General features: G+C 41.8%; 1 long non-coding RNA gene across 1 annotated transcript; it reads right to left on the reverse strand.

The window, feature by feature from the left end:
- Nucleotides 1-1,896: 1,896 nt before the first annotated feature.
- LOC309609995 lies at nt 1,897-2,285 on the reverse strand. Its single transcript, XR_014233683.1, has 2 exons — nt 2,194-2,285; nt 1,897-2,101 (listed from the first exon to the last, which is right to left on the reverse strand). It is a non-coding gene; the product is annotated as an uncharacterized lncRNA (long non-coding RNA).
- Between the last annotated feature and the right edge of the window lie 6,689 nt (nt 2,286-8,974).

The following is an 8,974-nucleotide window of genomic DNA, read 5'->3' on the forward strand; positions in this document are numbered from 1 at the left end:
AACCTTCTGGCTTGAATAACTTGGGAGAGCCTTTCTCTGAGATATGAAACACAGAGGACAAACATGGCTAGGAACTCAATATTTGAGAAACAGTGGGTCTGAGGTGCTTCGTGGGACACCCGAGAGTAGACGCTCTGTAGGCAGTTGAAATGAGGGCATCTGCAGAGCTTCCCACAGAAATAGTGAGAGATGCAGATTAGAGAACAGTAAGCACCCAGGTGCCGATCGTGAGAGTGGATAATACGGCCACCAGAGGTTCCGGGACACCCTGAGCAGCAACAGTGCTTTGAAAGACAGTACAAGAAGAGAGGCCAATTGTCATGCACGAAAGAAAGCCCAAAATATGCTGCCAGGGAGGAAAACCAGCAGTCACGGGAACCAGAAAGAACACGGGGTATAAGAGTGTCAAGTAAGGACTGCAGAGCCCAGTGAGCTGAAGCCTGGGGCAGGTGGGGAGAGAGGTGAAAAGGAATGTTTTCCAGAAATACGAAGTATTATTTAATATTTTAGAAGTTAAAGCTGCCATTCCCAAATTCCATTAAAAGACAAACAAAATAGATAAGCATTTAGACATCAGTTCCCCAAAGTTGGTCTTTGTAGCGGCAACTTGAAAAAATCACCCAGGAGGCTTTTCAAAAATACCAGTTCCAGGGTATGTCCCAACCCTATAAAATTAGTCTCCCAAAATGGAGGCAGGGGCAACTGACATTTTTTTTAAAGCAGCCAAGTGATTTTTGAAGTGTGACAGGCTTTGAAATCACTTATTTAAACCTCTAAGAACTACTGCTTGATATTTGGCTTAAGCCCTTTCAGAAGAATTAAAGTGACAGAAAAATTCATAGTTTGCTGAGCTGTGAGAGGCTGATTGTTAAATTTAAGGCTTTAATAGGAAATTTAAAGCAATCAAGAAAATAAACTCCCCCACGAAGTTAAAAAACAACAACTCAAAAACACATCTTGTATGTTTATTATCAAGAAAATGCTAATGACGGCAATTAGGACTATAAATTTAGTTGAGAGTAAATGAGAGCTAGGCTAGTAAATAAAACTGTCTGTAAACATTTCTAAAATAGTTATCCTCCTTGGTGTGGTTTGTAAAAGAACCCAGTGGATATCTGAAGAGCTGGGGACCAGTTCCTGGCTCTGACTGAGTGGGAAGTCCTCATGGTTTCATAAACCAAGAAAAGCCCCCCAGCTCACAGTTGCCTCTTCTCTGGGAAAACCCCGAAGCTCTCTTCTCAGCACTCCTGGACCAGCCTGGGCTGCACCCCGGCCTCCACGTCCTTACCGCTTTCCTTTGCCCCTTGGCAGTTTACCTGGGAGCCTCAGAAGTCCATTAAAAGCCCTTTCCGGGTCCTCGGGGACCCCTGGCCTTGTAAGCTCCACAACCAAACAGCAGCCTGTCACATACAAAGTCTCCAGAGTCCCCCTCGGGCCCCTCCAGGCTGGCAGCAGACCCCCAGGGACTTACCTCCCTTCCTCTGGAAATATATTTCAAAGTTCACCGCTCATCCCTCCCTTTTCTCCAGGACTTTAAGTTGAAATAGTTTTCCCATTTCTACTTTCTCTTGCTGTCCTTAATGAAAAAACCTTACACTGGTTTTTCATTTGTTTTATACCATTAACTCCTCATCAGGAAATGAAAGTAACAAACAGAGGGAGGCTAGGAAATCACAGCTCCCCCTCCCTGGTTCAGTGGAAGCCTCTCTAGAAAGGCTCAGATGTTTACATGTTCAGGTCAAATTGCTCCAAACAATAGGTGCCCTTAGGTTTACCCTCACTGGGCAGAATGTGCCTAGTTTCACTGGTCTCCTACCCCACACAGGATTTCTCTGGGCTCCTTAGAATGTTTCTTTAAAATTAGTTGAATCCCAAACTTATTAGTCCACAAAGAAATGCAAATAAAATATTATTCTTGTTCTATCAAGATGGCAAAAAAAATTAAAATGAAGTTTGATAATACCCAGTTTGAGCCAGCGTGCTGGGAAGCTGACTCATTCTTGCATCGCTGGAGGGGTTCAGAATCGAGAGCCTTCTGTACTGTACTGAAGGGTAAATGTGGGCGTACTCTTCACAGTAATCCCACTTTTAGGAAAATATCCTAAGGAAATAATCAAGAGATGCAGTCAAGGATTTAGGAACAAAGAATATGCACGGCAAAGCCATAATTGAGAAAAACTGGAAAGGACTTACGTGCCTCCCAGGTGGGGCTATTTCCACAAATCCTCCTGCATCTCTATGGTGCATGGGGCGCATCCAGCCTTGCGGTCGTCCAGGTGGCAAATGTTTATTAGGTACCTACTTTGCATTAGGCACTTGCCTGGGTAAACAAAACAGGAAAGTTCCTAGCCGCCCCCGCCGGAAGATGCACTCACTAAAATTCCTAATCTCGTAAAACAAGTCTAAGATCGTTCACATTGTGCTTTTTGAGGGGAAGCAGGGTACACACTGTATCACCCCTCACTCTCTCATCCCCTGCCATAAGCAGTTACCAAATCCGAATATTTTTTCCTCCAGTGGCTCTCCCTAGACGACCTCTTCATTCCTTTTCAAAAGCAGATCCTAAGGCTCAGAGGTAACCTGATAATAGCAGAAAGAACACCCACATGGAAGTCTTCCGATTGGTTTCTAATTCCAGGAAGTTGCCGACTTTGGGCAAATCACGTCACCTCTGGACTGTTTCTAATCAGAATAAAGAAGGAAAGGGCTGGACCCATCTTTCAGGTTCTCGGAGTCCAATAATCTCTGACTCTGTGACAGAAACATCCGTAGATGAGGGAGTCTTACGCCGCGGCTAGAGGGAGGGGGAGGTGGTGAACCCCTTGAGGATCTGCGCACCTCTGTCCGGGGAGTTCCAGGACAGGGAAAAGGCAAGGGGCCGTGTAGCTAGAAGGAGGGCAACAGTACAGAAGCTGACGGGCCTGTGGCTGGTGGGGAGGCCGGGCAGTGGCACAGGCTCGGCCCCAGGCCAGTTCCCTACACGCTGCCCTCCTTCCCCTGGGCCGACTCCAGGCCCACCGAGTTGGTAAGCAGGCAACGCCCTTCCTTCGAGTTGCTATTTCATGGTAATAAATAACAGCTAATAATTATTGGGTGCTTCCAGGTGCAAAACAGTGTGTAGTCAATTTAGTTACCTCACAACAAAAGTATGAGGTTCATTCTGCTGTTCCTGTTCTTCTTAGCGCAAAACATAGGCTTAGGAAGGTTACAAAACTTACAGGAAGTCGCTTGGCTAGTCCCCAGGTCCAGGGCTCTTCACCTGCATACTGGCCAGTCTTCCTCTTTTCCTGAAAAGGCAGTGGGACAGTCTCCCATTTTACCCCCTCTTTCCTGCTGCAGAAGACAGGAACTCGGGTCATTATGGTGGTAAGGGTTTATTGATTACCAACTGGGAGACTGAAATAAATAAACAGGGTTGCCTAAGTTTACGGATGGTCTTAGAATCTACTGGGGCCTCCTGTTTCCATTTAGAGCCCCCTTCCTCCAGCCCTCGTCCTCCACAGCGCCCTTCCCTGTCAGGTCAGGGTGAAGGGTCAGCTCTGAAGGGGCCGTCAGGAAGGAACAATCCTCGTCCTTTCCTCAAAGGGAGAGAGAAATTTGCAACTCAGAGGAGCTCAGATCTTGACACCCAGTTTGGACTTTGATCCTTGCAGTTAAGATCTGCTCTGAGAAATTTCCTGTGACCTGTTGAGGTTCGCTGCTACAAAGCAATAAGGAGTTTTGACATTAAGGGCTACTTAATTCAGGAATCTAAAAAGGAGGTTTAGTGTCAGGGTCCTATGAGCTCCTTGAAATTGTACAGGTGTGTATGTGCACAGGTGCATTTTTCTGGGGAGAGTGTTCATAGCTCTCCTTGGATTCTCAGAGGGGCTTACAGCTGCCCATAGGTTAACAATTTCAAGTGACAAGCGGGTGTTGCTAAGGCGGGGACAGTGGGCAAATCTGGTGGGAGTGGAAAAGGGAGAATGGAAGGTGGGGGAGGGGTATTCAGGTAAGACTTCACAAAGAGGCAGGATTCTGGGGTTGGGGGTTGGGGGAGCTAACATTTCTTGTGCTCTTACTGTGCGCCAGACATTGTTCTAGACTAAAATTTACAAGGATTAGTTCATTCTTATAACAGCCTTATGAGGTAAATAAGATTATTGTTCTGGCTTTGTAGATTCATTCATTTAATAAATATTTACTGAGCACTATGTATCAGGCACTGTTCCCAGAGCTGGGGCTACAGCAGTTAACAAAACAGTCAAAAATGCCTCCTCTGTGGAACTTACATTCCTGTGGGGAGACAGATGAGGAAACCAGGTTCCCAGAGACTTAAGTGACAAACAAGGGTCTTCAGCTAGTTAAGCAGTAGAGATTTGAACCCAGGCAGTATGGCACCAGAAGCTTTTGTTTTGTTTTGTTTTTTTTAAGGAATGTATAATAACTTTAAACAATTGAAAACTTAAATTTTCTGTGCAACAAAAAATACCAAAAATTAAAAGGAAAGTGAGAAAATATTGATATCGTATAGAGCAAAGAATAGCTCAAAAATGTTTTTAAACTATAAATCAAAGCCAAAACAGACATTAAAAATGAATGGGCAAAGATTACTAAAATAACTCAGAAGAGGAAATATACACGATCAATAATGTTAAATACTGGCTTCCTGAATTAACGTCAAACATTCTGTTTATTGCTTGCACAGTAAGGAAGAGCTTTACCTTGACAGAGTCTTAGTAACCTGTCAGAGGGCAAAGGGTGGAGTCTGGATATTTACTCAGGTTTTGGAAACTGGTCTAGGGCAGACCTTTGCATGGGGAAAGGGGGCTTGGTTAGGTTTGGGTAGGACCATGATCTAATAGTTTGGGATTAACTGACACAGCCATGCAAGGATTTTAAGGAAGGGAGTTTAAAGAATCACAACAGCATGCCAGGTAGAAACCTAGAAGCAAAAATGCAAGTTGGTTTTCTTTGAAGGAGTGTATAACTGTGACTGCAGTCGTGTGCCTGCAGTTCTTCATGCTAGGCACTTGTTGGGTTTATCTAGATTTACCTGACCTGCTTCCGATCTTTAGCATAGATGTCTTTAGTGCTTGTGGATAAACAGGTGATGGTGCTAAAAAGCCCATAGAATGAGGTAGAAGGGAATGATTGGTAAATCAAGTTATTGGGTTTTCCCTTTTTTTTTAAACCCCATTTTAATTACAGTGTGTGTATTCTCAACTTTTCAGTTAGATTTTAAAAAATCCTTGAGGTGTTATTGACATTCAACAAATTTCACTTACTTAAAAGTATGCAATTTTGCTAAGTTTTGACATGAGTTATGTACTCGTGAAACTATCACCACAATTAAAATTATGAATATATCTGTTACTTCCAAAGTTTCCTTGGGCCTCTGTCAAACTCCCCTCAGCCGCCATCTCCAAGCAGCAACTGATTTGTCTTCTGTAACTATAGATTATTTGCATTTTTGGTTTGATTTTATACAAATGGAACCCTATAGTATGCATTCATTTTTTGCCTGGCTTTTTTTACTCAGAATAATTGTTTTTAGATGCATTCATGTTGCTTCATGTATTAATAGCTTACTCCTTTTTATTGCTGAATAGTATTCCATTGTATGGATATATCACAAATTATTTATCCACTCATCTGTTGATGCCAATTGGGTTGATTCCAGTTTTTGGCTATTACAAATAAAACTGTGATTAACATTCATGTGTAAGTATTTGTGTAGACATATACATATGCTTTTATTTCTCTTCAGTATTTAATTACCTAAAGAATGGCTGGATCATGTGGTAGGTATATGTCAAAGTTATTATTATTATTATTTTTTGGCCACAGCTTGCAGCATCTTACTTCCCCAACCAGGGATCGAACCTGTGCCCCCTGCAGTGGAAGTGCGGACTCTTAACCACTGGACTGCCAGAGAAGTCCCACAAAGAGTGTACATTTGGGCAGAGACTACTTAGTCTGGGGCTTCGCAGATTTGTTCTCGTCTCCTTTCAGGCCAAAGGCCTTTGCCACAAATATGTTCCACTAGATCCTTGGTTAGGCCAAGAAGCATACAAACTTGATTTCTTTCTTCGTATTTATTGGAGCCGGAGGTACTGGAGCAGCACTGTATGTCTTGTATCTGGCACTGCTCAGTCATTTGGAACAGAAAGAATAACCCAGAACCCAGAAGAAATTGAATCCCAGTGATCAATATATGTTCTACTCAGTGAATGTGGATTACAGCAAACTGAAAAAAGAAGGTCCAGACTTCTAAATGAAATGTTTGACTATAAAGCTGCTTAGAATGAAGGTCTTCCAGAAGTTATCTGTAAAATTTTCTATTTAACCAGGAAGTATTTGCCCTCTACATACATGAAATCACGTTGGTGTATTGTGTTGGTGTTTACACTGATTAATAAATGTCTGAAACTTGAAAAAAAAAAAAGCATACGTACATTCTTAATTTTTGTTAAGTCTAATTTATCAATATTTTAAATATTTATTTATTATTATTATTTTTAAATTTTTGGCTGCATTGGGTCTTAGTTGCAGCACACGGGATCTTCATTGTGGCATGCAGGATCTTTCGTTGTGGTGCGTGGGCTTCTCTCTAGTTGTGGTGCACGGACTTCTCTCTAGTTGTGGCCTATAGGTTTTCTCTCTCTAGTTGTGGTGCGTGGGCTCCAAGAGCGCGTGGGCTCTGTAGCTGTGGTACGTGAGCTCCAGAGCGTGTAGGCTCTGTAGTTTGTGGCATGCGGGCTCTCTAGCTGAGGCACACGGGCTCAGTAGTTGTGGCGGGCGGGCTTACTTGCCCTGCGGCATGTGGGATCTTAGTTCCCCGACCAGGGATTGAACTGGCGTCCCCTGCATTGAAAGGCAGATTCTTTACCACTGGACCACCAGGGAAGTCTCGATCAATGTTTTTTAAGGACTGTACCTTTCTTCATATCTCAGAAATCTTTGCCTAACCCAAGATCATTTACCATGTGTTTTCTTTCGAAGTTTTCTAATTTTAGGATTTACATTTATATCTATGATTCATTTTGAGTTGATTTTTGTATATGGTGGGAGGTGTGGATCAAAGTTCATTTCTTTTACATGTAGCTATTCAATTGTTCCAGGACCATTCACTGAAAAGACTATCCTCTTTGTCACTTAATAACCCTTGAACTTTGTTGAGCAATTGACCATATATGTTTGGGTCTATTACCAGACTCTTTGTTCTGTTCAATTGATCTATTTGTCTGACTTTACCTCAATTTCCCCACACTGTATTTATTAATCACTGTAGCTTTAGTGTAAGTATTGAAATCAGGTAATGTAAGTCCTCCAAGTTTGTTTATCTTTTTCCAAGTTATTTAGGCTCTTCTAGGGCTTTTGCATTTCTATATTAATTTTAGGATCAATTTGTTAAGTTCTACGGAAAAGACTGCTGGGAGTTTGAATGGGATTGCACTGACTCTATAGATCAATTTGGGGAGAACTGACATCTTAATAATATTGAATCTTCTGACCTAGGACCACACTATATTTCTCCATGTATTTAGGACTTCTTTAGTTTCCCTCAGTAGTTTTCAGTGAGCAAGTCTTGCACATTTTTTGTCAAACTTATCCCCAAGTATTTCAGATTTGCCTTGTAATACTATTGCATATAGAAATACAACTGATTTTTGTAGATTGACTCTATATCCTGCAACCTTGATAACCTCACTTATTAGCATCAGTAAGTTTTTAGTAAATTCCATAGGATTTTCTACATGGACCATCATGTCATCTGTGAATAAAGACAGTTTTACTTCTTTCTTTTCAAACTTTATGCCTTTTTTTTCTTGTCTTATTGCACTGACTAGAAACTATAGTACAATGTTGAATAGAAGTATTAAGAGTGGATATCCATGCCTTGTTCTTGATCTTATGGGGGAAGCACTCAGCATTTCCCCATAAAGGATGATGTTAGCTGTAGGTTTTTTGCAGATGACTTTCAGTATTTTCTGATCCATGAACACAGTATATCTGAGGTGAGGAAGTCCACTGAGTTTTTGGTTTTCTTTTCTAAACCATGAATGAACATTAGAATTTGTCAAAAAACTTTTGTGTTTATTGGGATGAGCATATAAATTGTTTTTATTTTTTAATCTGTAACTGTGGTGAATTATATTGCTTGACTGACTGCTAAACCAACCTTGCTCTCCTTGATAGACCCCAATTAGTCATGACATACCATTTTTATCACTGGATTTGAATTACTAATATTTTGTTAAGAATTTTTACATCTATATTCATGAGAGTTCTTGGTCTGTATTTTTCTTTTCTTGTAATTTCTTTGTCTGCTATAGGTATCAGGGTAATGCTGGCTCATGGGATGAGTTGGGAAGTATTACCTTGTTGTGGGCTGAATTGTGTCCTCTCAGAATTCATATGTTGAGGTCCTAACCCCCAGTACCTCAGAATGTGACTGTATTTGGAGGTAGGGTCTTCAAAGAGGTAAGTTAAAAAGAAGTCATTAGGGTTGGCCCTCATCCAATATGACTGGTGTCCTTATAAGAAGAAGAAATTAGGACCCAGACATGCACTGAGAGAAGACCATATAAAGACAGAGGTAAGACGGCCATCTATAAGCCAAGGGAAAGGCCTCAGAAGAAACATCCTGCTGACACCTTGATCTCAGACTTCTAGCCTTCAGAATAGTGAGAAAATAGATTTCTGTGGTTTAAGCCAACCAGTCTTCGTTACAGCAGCCTTAGCAACTAACACATACTTCATCCATTTTCTGGAAGACTTTGATTAGAATTTTCATTATTTCTTCCTTAAATTTTTGATAGAATTCACCAGTGGACGGCTTCCCTGGCACCCTCTCCAGTGGTTTCCCAGCAAGTTCTGGGCTATGCCACCTCTCCATGGATGTTCCCCTGGTGCCTGACAGCAGATTCCAAACAAGTGGCACTGGTGCAGCATCTCAGTAAACTTCTTTACCATCCGGTGGGCCATGGCT

This window comes from Balaenoptera borealis (genome assembly GCF_965194805.1).
Source record: "Balaenoptera borealis genome assembly, chromosome: 13".
In the NCBI taxonomy this organism is placed as follows: domain Eukaryota; kingdom Metazoa; phylum Chordata; class Mammalia; order Artiodactyla; family Balaenopteridae; genus Balaenoptera; species Balaenoptera borealis.